The following is a 13,126-nucleotide window of genomic DNA, read 5'->3' on the forward strand; positions in this document are numbered from 1 at the left end:
GTGGCATCCAGAGGAGCTGCAGAGGACCAAAGCCAGGGCTAGTTCAAAGCCTATTGAAGGAGTTTTGAGAGACCGTGGGAAGCCTTATCACCAGTGTTAAGTGTGGGCCAGGAGGGCACGCCAGGAGAACACACACACACACACACACACATACACACACACACACACACACACACACACACACACACACACACACACTACACACAGATGGAGACAAAGTCCACATCGGCATCTGGGCCTGTGCTGCCCCTGCCTGGCCTGGCCTGGTTGTGTGAGAGACACAGTGAAGTCAGAGACAGACGGTGGCAGGCCTGGAGACCCAAGCCCCTCTTCCTTTATGATCTTCTTCTCCCCCTGTGGAGCTCCTTCCTGCCCCTTTCCCTGTCAGCACCCCAGCCCCAAAGGAAGCACAGTTATGCCCCCCACTGTACCCTCACACATACAATGTCACTGAATGATATCCCCTCTCCAAGATGCCCATGTCCTAGGGGAAATTTTTCCTAGGATGGTCTGTGTAATCAGCAGCTTTATTGTTTGACATCTCACCCCTCTGGTCTTTGTTTTGCTGCAGCTTAGCCAGAGCAAAATTTGGTTAAGAAACAAACCACAAACAATGAAAAACAATGACCCCTGCTATGTTCACATAATCTATATGTCCCAGGATTCTAGGCCTCCTGACCCTGTTTCTCTGCTCTGCCTCCCCCACCCCAAACAGCTGCCCTGGTGTTCCTGGCACCCCTGTCACATGCCTGGGGCCCCAACTCAAGTGGCTGAATTAAAGGGCCTTCTAATGACAAGTTCTCAAAGGGCTCTATTAATTGCCTTTCATTAAGCTACTAGGCCTGAGAGGACCACGTGGGAGGTGAGGGTGAGGGGGTGAGGCTGGGGAATAACAGGAAAGAATAAGGTGGGGGAAGGGAAGCAGTCTGGGACTGCGTACAGATCACATGAGACCCTTGCTGACCTCTCTTTCTCTCTCTCTTATCTCTCCCTGGCTCTGTCTGTCTGTCTCTGTGTGTGTGTGTGTGTCTCTCTCTCTCTCTCTCTCTCTCTCTCTCTCTCTCTCTCACACACACACACACACACACACACACACACACACACACAGCAGAGCCCCTGAGCAGGGTTGTGGGGAAGCAGCCAGCTAACGGAAGCCCAACCAGGGCTGGGAGCTCCTCTCCAAGGAAGGAGGCAGCCCCATCGGCCAGGACAGCAGAGAGCTATTCGTTTGTGTCTGTCTTTAGCATAACACAGATTATTGGAATCATGGCTGGGATGTCTCCCCATCTTTATTCAAGCAGCTCTGAGTGGTCTACCAGACCAGGAATTGCTGATTAGAAGAAAAGAAACTGCTCTCTCTGACAAGCTAGCTCCCCTCCTTGGGGGGGGGGGGGGGGGAGGGAAGGGGGGAGGGAAAAGGACGAAATGAATATATCACAGGACTAAGGTTTTTCAGGACCAGAAGATGGCTAGTTCTACCATCCACTTCACAAAGCAGGCCAAACATTAGCCTATATTTGAACACCTTAGCAAATCACTATCCCCAGTCTATAAGGAAATTTTTCCTTCTACTGGGCAGATTGGTCCAGTTTTCTCCCTTGGGACCACCCAGAAAAAGTCTATATCTAATATAATATTGTTATTAATGGCTAATGTTTGTTGAACATATCTTTGTGCTAGGCACTGAGCTATGTCCTTTACACAAACTCTCTTGTTTAACCCCCACAAAAATTCTATAAAGTAGGTATTATTTTTATACCCATTTTACAGGTAAGGAATCTGAGGCACAGAGAAGTTAGCAAATTGATCAAGTTCACTCTGCTGGTAAGCCCCAGCCCACTCTGCTGGGCGACCAACCATGCTGATATACTCAGCACAGGGGATTTCAGCGCTAACCAGGAAAGTCACAGGCAAACTGGGATGCGACCAGTCCCTAGTCTTCCGGGCATGAGCTACCCACATGCTTAACCACTGAGATACTGTCGAGCAGAGCGCCATGCAGCAGGAACCAGTGCCAAGGGAGGACTCCAACTACAAGGAGGGTAGCCAAGGTCATCACAATGCGAGCCACCAGGACGAGAAATCCAAACACTGCCCACTGCCATCTTGGTGTTGGACTCACCAAGGAAAACATCACAGTCAAGCACTGGATGGAACAACACTTGACTCACATAGAAAAGAGAAGATCAGTTTCAGCAGTGAGCATCTGTCCCTCATGGCCAGCGGGTGCCCCCAACAACGGATGCAGCCGGCAGGGCATTTGACTTCCGTGCAGCCATCTCCTACCACAGCAGAAGGCCCCAACTCCTCCCTGGACTTTGAAATACGGAAGGCTGGGGGTGTGCCCAAGGGCTATTGACACACCGCTTGGGCAGAACAAAGAGGCACACATCCAGTCTGAAACAGGGAAAGACATTCTCACAAGAGGTGATAAGCCCAGCATAGCTCTGTGGGCTTTTTGTCTCTTGGTGAGGAAGTGGTCTGGGCCTGAGGCTTGTTCTTAGGCACACACGGGCGCCTTTCCCCAGGATACTTGGCCTCAGAATACCCATTCTTCAGATGCTTCACTTGCACACACTCCCGCACGGCCTCTCCTTCCAGCCAGTCTCATATGTGACACTCTTCCTCCACTTTGACAAACTTTTCATCACCTCCCTCGTAGCCCTGCAGTGGTCTGAGTCAGGTGCTTACAATAAAGGGGAACGGCCACATGTAGGCTGAGCAGGCTACTGCCAGACCTCCTCCTTGCCTTGTCCCCTCCTGCCAGAACCCCTATTTTGTTTAGGGCAGCAACGGTGCCCTGCTTTTCAAAACAAAACAAAACTGTTATCAGCCATGGGGGGCGGGGGCAGGCAGGAGAAGCAGGAAGAGGAGGTGGAGGTGTGATGCAATTCAAATCCAACAACCTGTAAACGTAGAGCCCCTCAGGGGAGCCCTCCTTGCCTCGGCATGCCCCCTCTCTGCTCACACAGACAAGAGAGAGAGAAAGAGAGAGAGAGAGAGAGAGGTTTCTTCTCTTTCCGTGCTTTCTTGCCTCAGATGCAGACTCCAGACTTGCTCGTTTCTATATGTGCTCATTTCTATACCCCAGCACCTGGCATGGGGCCTAGCATGAAGAGGGGCTTCTGGTGGGCAAATCTATCCCACCTACAGCCATATTTCTGCTGGGTGATGCTGCACCCCTGGAGAGGTAGAGCCTTGACCCAAGCTAGCCAAACTGATCCTCTTTTTAAAAAATTTTTTTTTCTTCTTCAACGTTTTTATTTATTTTTGAGACAGAGAGAGACAGAGCATGAACAGGGGAGGGGCAGAGAGAGAGGGAGACACAGAATCCGAAACAGGCTGCGGGCTCTGAGCGGTCAGCACAGAGCCCGATGCGGGGCTCAAACCCACGGACCGTGAGATCATGACCTGAGCCAAAGTCGGACGCTCAACCGACCAAGCCACCCAGGCACCCCTGATCCTCTTTACCTAAGCTAGCCAAACTCATCATTATCTCCCAGAACTGGAAAGGTGCCTGAGAGAAAGCAGGACCAGCCTGTGTGTGGTGTGTGGCACTTGGCCATTAAGGGGTCAACTTGCAGGCCTATCATGTGGATGACAACAAAGGAAGCCAGGCCGCCATGAGAAGGCCCAGGCTGATGTGTTCTTAGAGTACAGTCAGTGGAGCATGGCCTGGGCCTTCCAGATCCTAGTTCCAGGCCCTTCCCTTCCCAGCTACCTTCTTATCCTTGGTTCTGTGAGGCACCACTGAGTTTCTGTTTCTTGCAACTCCAGAATTCTAAGTGTCCCAGGGGAAGAGGTTCCCAGGGCTCAATAGTGCTGACCCCAAGTTTGGGCCCTTTCCATCCCACGGCCAGCTGGACTGACCCTTCCCCCTCCTTGTCCAACACTGAGTCAAATGGTTCTTGGTCCTGGTCACACAATGTAATGACCTCAGACTGATGGAATCAGACTCTCTGGCTGGGACCTGGGTGGCAGCAAGTCTCCTGTTTGCACAGGGTTTCCTCAGGGCAGCTGGATGGGAACTTCTATCCTAGGGGAAAGGAGAGCACAGGAGATGGTGGGGTCACAAGAGTCCTGAGCACTCATACCCACCTCCTCCTCTCAGCTGCCCTACCCAGCCTGCCTTTCTTCATCCTCCTCTCATCCCTACTCAGCCAAGGACAGCTCTCTGGAGCTTTCCTGGCCCTACTCCCAACCCCCACATGAGACATTTTGAGCCATGGCTCTAGAACCCTAAAGAATCCCACTCATCCTGACCCCTGCCCTACAAAGACTCTCCTACTCACCCTTCTTACTTCACAGTGCTCTTCCTGCCCCTTCTCTCTGCCTGTCCAGTCAGTTCCTACCAGTCTTTCAAGACCCAGGCAGCATCCCTCCTCCACAAAAGCCTTGCTGAGAGTTCTAGGCCACTCTAACCCTTTCTTCTCTGACCTCCTGTTTAAACTGAGTCCACAGTCCTCATCAGTCTCATCTGCTGCCTCCCTGTGACTTCTGAGCTTCTGAGTGAACTTTCTAGGAGGTGACGCCTTGCCTGCCCAGCCAGTCTGTGAGACCCACGTCTGTCCACCTGCAGCCTGGTTCAAGCCCTGGCAGGCACGTGGAGGGGCTCAGAAGGGATGCACTGGTTGCCACTAGGAGCCCCTTTCCCTCACTTCTGCATGTCAGATTTTCAGGGAGGGGTTCCCATCCTTGGGAGAGTCCTAAAGGGGCCGGGTTAGAAGGGAGCAGGCTCACCCTCACACGGAGCCACAACTGTAGCTGATAAAACCGGTTAAATTGGGGAAGAGGACCAGATTACCTCTTAATTTCCTCCCAAATCTGAAATCTGAGCCCAACATACTGGATGAACTGCTGTCCCAGCCAGCCTGCCTGCCTTTCCTCATCCCCAGCCTCCATACTCCTTCAGCGTGGGCAGCAACAGTGATGAGAGCCTGAAGCCATAGCCAGAGGCCAGTAAGAGGCCAGAATCAGCATGCCACTGGTCTGGCTAGCTGTGGCAGCGGGAGTGGGGGTGGGGTGGGTGGCAACATGTAGGCAAAGCTAAGTGCAAATCTCTGGCAGCCAACAGCAGCAGAATCACATCTCCAAGAACTACGAGTCTCCTTGCCACCCTGTCTACAGCCTTGACAAGAGTGGAGCAGGCAGCTTCTCCCCAGAGCCTTAGGGCCAGGCTAAGGAACAGGGTGGTACAGACCTCAGAGGCTGACAGGTGACGAACCTCAAGACAACTCGCCCACTCATGCCCAGAAAGGCATGTACACATAGAGGCCCCCACACAGCCTGCATGTTCAGGGGCCGCAGAGGGGCTCACAGGCAGACATATAGGCACATGGGACTCACTCACAGACACGTGAACAATCAGAAAGGTACCAGACTGACCTAGATATCAAAAGCACACATGCACAAGTAGACCCACAGACACAGCTCCCAGTGAGACACATGGACACAGGCTCCATGCCTGACATCATCCTGGGACACCCAAGTCAATCTTCCACGGTGGCAGGAAGGCTTTGGCTGGTTTGGCAAGGCAATAACAGTGTTTCCCAGCCAACCACCTCCCTTTCCTTTCTTTCACCTGCCCTTTCCTGGAGGTCTCCTGAGCAGGGCACAGCTCAGCTTCCCCTCCTGAGCTAATGAGGCTCTCTGTTCCAGGGCTGTGGGGTTTAGACAATAGAAGGCAAGGTCTGAAGCTGGCTCTTGGCCTCTTTGCTGGGAGCTGGATCCTGCCTTGTTTGTGAAGAGGGATTGGGCAAGACAGCAAGGGCTGGAGAGGCCACCAGCTTCCCTCTTTTCCACCCTGGTTGCTACACAATGCCAGACCTCTGAAGGGGAGCCTGGGCTGGATCCCCAGTGTTCCCCTCCAGCCTCTCAGCCATCACATCACGCTGACCTGCCAGCAGGTCCTACACATCACGCCAGTTGCCTCTGGCCCTGAAACTAGGATGAGACCAGTTTCAGGCTCTGGTTTTAGGGCTGGGAGGGTCCTGTTCTCTCTTCCTGGGCAATGGCTTCCTGTGGCTGGCACTATATGGGCACAATTGGATTGGCAGAGCTGAGGGGACTGTGCCTGGGGACAGTCGGGACCCGCACAAGTAGAGAGGTCTCTGTGTGCTCGACCCTGGGACTGGATTTGGGGGAGGGTCAGAATTACCCCTTAGAGCTGAGCTGGGCAAATAGATTTTTACCCAGAGGGCTGTCCCACTGTCTGGACCATCAGATGTCTCCACAGCTGTGGAATCTCCCTTTTCCTCCTGTCCACGCCATGCACACCGGCAGCGTGGTAGAATTCTAACTCCTCTTGCTCTGTCCCCGATGCCCGCCATCTGTCTACAGCCATCCTCCTCCTGATATTCAACAGGCTGCCATCATTTAGGTGAAGGTCACCTCTTCAGAGGGGTCCTCCCTGATCACACTCTCAAATAACTCCCCCACCCCATTTCCTGTTTTACCTTTCCCCGTGGCACTTACTACTGTGCTTCCACATAGATGTTTATTTGTTTCTTTTTTTGTCTCTCCCACTAGAATGGAAGCCCCATGAGGGCAGAGACTTTGGCCCGTTTAGTCTCAGAATGCCCAAGTGCACACAAAGTCGGCATGAAGTAGACACACAAAGTACGTTAAATGAACGAAACGTGCTGAACGAACATGAGCAGGCAGGCACACAGACACACAAGTCCTCAATTGTGAATGTGTGCATGAGCACTCACAACCACGCACATGGGTGCAGGCACAGGCAGAGGCATGCGTGCTCACGTGCCCGGCTCCCCAAGGCCCAGGGGGAAGTGTTATCACCCGCGTTCCCCCATCCAGGCAGCCTCCAGCAGGACTCCACTCAGCCCTCCCGGTGCTAACTCAGTCTGACACGCTGGTTGCACGTGGGGCTTCCCGTGGAAGCTGCGGCAAGCCCACCGCCATCGTGGTGGCCGCTAATTGGCTCTGTGTTGGGCCTTGGGTCACCGCTCGGTCAGCCATGGCTGATACCTTCTTCCCACTTGTCTCAGGAAAGGCACTGCTGTCCCCTCTGCTTAGGCCTCAGCCGGCCACTGAACCGCACATGCCCGGCCACGTGGGACCGGCTGGGCCAGCGAGGCCCTCTGACGGTGGCCCCCGCTCCTCTCACTCCCGAAAGGGAGCAGAGATATCTCAGCAAACAGGATTGGCCGTGGGGTGGGCATGTGCCTAAGGGCTGTGGTGTGATAACAGGGGTATGGGGAAGATTCCAAGCCCAAAGATCTCTGTCACAGCACCTGAAATGCCACCATCGGACATTGGGCCCGCTAGGTCAATCCTTGCTCTCCCACAGGGTTTCTGTTAAAGTACACATCCCCTGATATGGCAGGGGGTGGGGGTGGGGGAGGTCTTGAAAGGTGGGAAGAAAAAACACCGCTAACTCGAACATTAAAATTGATCCTTGCTTGTATCCATCTGTCAGGGCCGTAAGCTTGATACGCTTATGCTCTCAACACCCCATTGCCAGGGATTTTCAGTGAACCGTTTTTAGAGTAGAAGCAGCTGCCCTAGCTTAATGCCACCACACCCCATTTCTGAGATATTAGGGTTTGGGTGAAGATAAAGTGGATTCTCCTCAGCCGTGTCTGGGATCCTCGGGTGGGTGCTGGGTTATCTGACTTTCTTCCCAGACAGCGGGGTTGTGCCTGGGCCTTGAGAAAGCTCAAGACCTGGTTTCTTGTACAGAGGTGCTCTCCTTGCTCCCACTTTTCATTCTTCCAGATCCTAACTTATATCCTTTCACAGTTTTGCCAGGCCCCAAGCTTCCTTCCAGTTTGGGACTGTAATATCTGTCACTCTCCACGCCATCCTCCAATGCTGCCTCCTCCAGGGAGGCCCCTCTACTGGTGCTCTGGCCTGGTTTTGCAACCAACCTGTGGCCACACCCTTGCCTGATCTGCCCCATGTAGGGGACTGCAGAGCTCAGGGAGGATTGGGGCAGCACCATCCCTCCCCTGTCTTTCTTCCCCCAGTGCCCCAGCTGGGGATTTATGACTGCACAAACCCCATCTGGTCAACAACTCCAGTGACCTCCTTTGATATATTCCACCACCCAGAGAGAGGCAGTGTGCTAGAGAAGGTCCACAACAGGCTCTGGGCCTCCCAGGCCAGCCCTGACCCCTGCTCTGGGTCTGGAGAGCTGACAGCCACCTTGCCCCTCTCCTTAGGAGGAAAAGGCGGGGCAGGCCAAGGTCTTACTGACCCGGAATCTGGGCTGCCCCAGGGAAGGAGGAGTGGAGGACAGCCAGCCCCTCCTCCTACCCTGCAAGGCAAGAGGATGATCCAAGGCTTCTGGTGGTTCCAGCCCAGAGAGAATCAAAGCCCAAGCCTGAGGCCTTAGGGTGAAGAGCGGAAAAGTCCAGCATTTAAAAGACAATGGATTATTAAAGAAAAAGAGAGAGAGAGAGAGAAATTCAACACGAATGGAAATTACACTTCTAACTGGATTATCTTTAAAGTCTGCCCATGGGATTACTGAGTTGGTACAGGCCCTCCAGGAGCATGAAGTGGGTGATCCTATAGATCTATGTTCTTTTCCAGAGTTTTCCAGTCTGGAATTATGAGAAAATTTGTATGTGTTGGGTGAAAGCATTTGCAGCGGGGGTAAAGACAAGGCTCCTTCTGTGCAAATAACCTTGTTTATTGAGCCATTAAACAGGACGAAACAGGTTTCTCTCCCTTGGGGCTTTTCTGAGCCTTAATGTACTGACAGGCAGCAGAACTCTCCACGGTAAGGGTATGGCAGGCGGACGGATGGTAGAGGACTGTGTTCCCAAGAATCACAGGAAGCCTTTGTTCTGGAATTACCAGTTAACATCTCCTGAGGAAACAGCATTTGGGAAACATTCCTGAATTGCTCTGTGGGTAATACTTCATTCTGTTATTTGCTGTCACATGTAAATCCTGCTCTCCTAAAGTACTGGAAGACAATTCTATAGAGCTGAAATCTGAACATTTCTCCTAAAAAATACTTGAGTCATATAATGTGTCATGGATCGTTGGGACAGCCCCTTCAGACTTGCTCTAGGATGGCCCTCTCCAGAAAGGATTGTTTTTAAAGGGTGACCAACTCATCCCATTTTTACAACTGCAAGTCCCATATCCCAGGACCTCCCTCAGTCCTGCACAAACCAGACCACTGGTTTCATTGCTTCTTTGCAGGTATTTCAACATATTTCAATAGCAGGGGTCAGCTCCAAGGAGCTCAGGAGCTCTCTGAGCCCTGCATGGCACCCTGCAAGAGGCCTGTTTCAACTGATTAGGCTACTGCTCAGCCTTCTTCTTCCTTCTGTTTAGTCTTCTGCCCCACAGGTCACACTGGCCAGGTCACACTGGCCAGGGAAGGAAAGTTACCCGCCCTCACAAGACACTCTGCATCCTGGCTCTGGAATCCTAAAGAATCCCACTCATCCTGGCCCCTGTCCTACACAGACTCTCCTACTCACCCCGCTTACTTCATTCACAGTGCTCTTCTTGCCCCTTCTGCCTGTCCAGTCAGTTCCTACCAGTCTTTCAAGACCCAGGCAGCATCCCTCCTCCACAAAAGCCTTGCTGAGAGTTCTAGGCCACTCTAACCCCTTTCTTCTCTGACCTCTGTTTGTACTGAGTCCACAGTCCTCAACAGACTCATCTGCTGCCTCCCTGTGACTTCTGAGCTTCTGAGTGAACTTTCTAGGAGGTGACGCCTTGCCTGCCCAGCCAGTCTGTGAGACCCACGTCTGTCCACCTGCAGCCTGGTTCAAGCCCTGGCAGGCACGTAGAGGTGCTCAGAAGCGATGCGCTGGTTGCCACTAGGAGCCCCTTTCCCTCACTTCTGCATGTCAGATTTTCAGGGAGGGGTGCCCACCCTTGGGAGAGTCCTAAAGGGGCCGGGTTAGAAGGGAGCAGGCTCACCCTCACACAGAGATGCAACTCTGGCCGATAGAAAGGGTAAGTTGAGGAGGAGGTTGCAAACCCTCAGGATTCTGGGAGGAGGGAGCTTGGGCTGGAAGGGAAGTCTTTTGGGCACCTGTAGGGAGTGGCAGAGCCAGTCAGGACACCTGGCTGCCCTGGAGCAAATCTCCCAGCCTGTGCTTTCCTCACTTCTCTCCCTCCACCTGACTCAGGGGACCACCCCTTCTCTCATGGGCTCTCCCTGGAGGTCCTGTGCCAGTCCAAGGCTGGAGCTGCTTACTGTGTGTCCAAACACAGACACTTAGTGCCTGATAAGAGGATCCTAGCCAGGCTCAGCTCCGGGAGACAAAGCCCCAGAGGTCTGGGTCCTGAATTCCCACCTCCTTCCAGGAGCCCTGCTGGCAGAGGCCTGTCTGATCCTAGGACTGCCCTTGCACTTGTCCCATCCCCAGGCAGCAGCTGGTGCTGGTGGTGACTTGCTCTGAGAGGGGTCCCTGCCCAGCCTCTACTGGCTCCGGACAGCCTCCTCTGTCCAAAAGAAGTCAGAGTAGAAAGAGAGGCCCTTGTCTAGACAGGTGCTAGTCTGGCAGAGGTTTATTTACCTCTTCTCCCTTCTGAGGTCCCAACACCTGCAGGCTTGGGACACTGGGCTCTGCTCAGCCCCTTCCCAGAAAACAGTCCCACCCAGCCTGGGGACAAATACTCAGCCACTAGTGCTCAAGGGTGGGTGCCAAAACATGGAGTTTCTCCTTATTTTCCAGATTCTTCTGTGAGGCTCAAGGATTTGCAGATAAGGAGCCACAACTTTATAACCTTTATGTCCATTATATAGGATTTTGTATGTGGGAAATATTTCACTAGAAAGAAATGCACTCCATCCAAATGGTGGAATGCTACTCAGCAATGGGAAGGAGCTATTGAGACATAGGACAACTTGAATGAGCCTCCAGGGAACTGTGCTTTGTGAAAAAAGCTTCCGTTTATATCACATTCTTGAAATTACAAGGTTATGGAAAATGGAGAACAAACTAGTGGTTGCCAGCATCAGGAAAGGGGATGGAGGGAGGGAGGGAGTGTGGATAAAAAAGGGGCACTTTGCAGGATCCTTGTGGAGACGGGACTGTGGCAGCCGACATATGGACCTACAATTGTGATGAAACTACACAGAACTAACACACATACACACACATGTGCACAGACGAAAGCAGGTACAGGGAACTGGGAAAATCTGGGAGACTGATAGATCTGTGTCAATATCTGGGTGTGATATTGTGCTACAGGCCCTGGGATCTCTCTGTAGTATTGCTTACAATTGCTACAGTTGTCTCAATAAAAACTACAATTCTTTATTTTTGGAAAACGAAGTAATTTTATTAAAGGGGGTGTCTGGTTTCCCTACATTTGCATATAGGCAAGGCAGGGGCCTGGAAGAGATGAGGCTTCCCCTCTATCCGCCTCTCCCTTGCAATGGAGGGACCTCTTCCCTCCTGGGAGCATCTGACCTCAGGGTTTGTCTGCCTAACCCACCCCACCCTCAGTGGTTTGCCCTTCCCTCCTGGGACACAGACTGTCGGCAGCTCAGAAAGTTCTGGGTCCAGGGATCCAGCTAGGTGCCAAAGAACAAATCCTGAGAAAGGAATGGGACAGGCTGGGGAGTGGAAGTTGGTGAGACTCATCCCCCCCGCCCACCCCTTTACGTGTCTCAGACTCCCTACAGGGTCAGCCTCCTGGCCCTCGCTCCGGGTACACTTATTTCTGGATTTCCTGCTGTACCACAGCGTCAGGGCAGGTAACAACAGTTGGTACAAAGTCAGATGACGGAATTTGGAATTCTATGATTTATTGAGCATCAGTGGCCTAAGGCATCCTGACCAAAAGTATGTACCAAGTGCCCCTAATCTGCTGAGAATTGGGGTCATCTGGTAGAGTGGAAAGGCTTTAGAGTCAGAAAGAACTGGGTTCAAACCCCAGCTTGGCCCCCTGTGAGGCCCTTGACCTATGGGCATTTTGGTCTCTATGAGATGGGCTTGCAGTTTATCTTATGGGTGTTGTGTAGTTAGGTGACATGATGCTCCTCTTCCCCCCCATTAATCCTGGAGGCGGCATCCTGGAGGGAGAGTCCAGGAGCCCAGGAGGAAGGAAACTAACCCCTCTGAACCAGACAAGAGGACATGTTCCAAAAATGGCAGTCTAGACTGAACAACTAGAGGCTTCCTGGGGCCTGGAAAAATCTCAGGAGAGGGAGACTGGTTAGAGGCCCTCACAGGAGAACTGGGCATCTTGGCAGCTGGTATGGCCGCGCCTCTTCACGCTGCTGCATGTTATTTAACCCTGGCCCTCAGATGCAAACCTGGGGAACTATTGGGGGAGGGGGGCGCAAGTGTTTGGTCTACACTGAAACCTGAAATGACTGAGTTCACCTGTACATGATTAGATTAATAGCGGAGGACTGAGACAGGAATTAGAATCTTAGTTGTAGGAAACGAGTTGCAGTTTAGCACCCCTGAGTTTGTGGTCTATCAAAAAGTGAACCCACTACACAGGTACATACTTTCATACATGTACTTCTTTTTTTGTTTATCTATTTATTTTTGAGAGAGACAGAGCATGAGTGGGGGAGGGGCAGAGAGAGCGGGAGCCACCGAATCTGAAGCAGGGCCCAGGCTCTGAGCTGTCAGCGCAGGCCTTGACACAGGGCTCGAAACCACAAACTGTGAGATCATAACCTGAGGTGAAGTTGGACGCTTAATGGACTGAGCCACCCAGGTGCCCCATCATATATGTACTTTCATGTACATATATGTACTGATACACACAGAGCACAGATGTCTCATACACACATAAAACATATATACCCAGTGTGAGCTGGTAAGTGTTTAGCAGTCAGCTTTCTGGAAAACAACAACCTGATTTATAGCAGTTATTGATTTCTGTGTTGTAAATATTCCCACCATGGCAATTTCGAGCTATAATGTGATTATCACCTAATGCAAGTTAGAAAGATGTGCACAATTAGTTCTTTGTGAGCTAGTGTAAGACAGTTCCAGCATAGCACTGCAAAGTTACATTTAGACATCTATGTGTCTGCTCAGAGGTGCCTACGTATCCAGGATTGCTTAGGTTCCTTTAAGAATTGAAATTCTAGGGGTGCCTAGGTGGCTCAGTCAGCTAAGCAGCTCAGGTCATGATCTCATGGTTAGTGAGTTCGAGCCCCACA

The sequence above is a fragment of the Prionailurus viverrinus genome, chromosome A3, assembly GCF_022837055.1.
Source record: "Prionailurus viverrinus isolate Anna chromosome A3, UM_Priviv_1.0, whole genome shotgun sequence".
Lineage (NCBI taxonomy): Eukaryota > Metazoa > Chordata > Mammalia > Carnivora > Felidae > Prionailurus > Prionailurus viverrinus.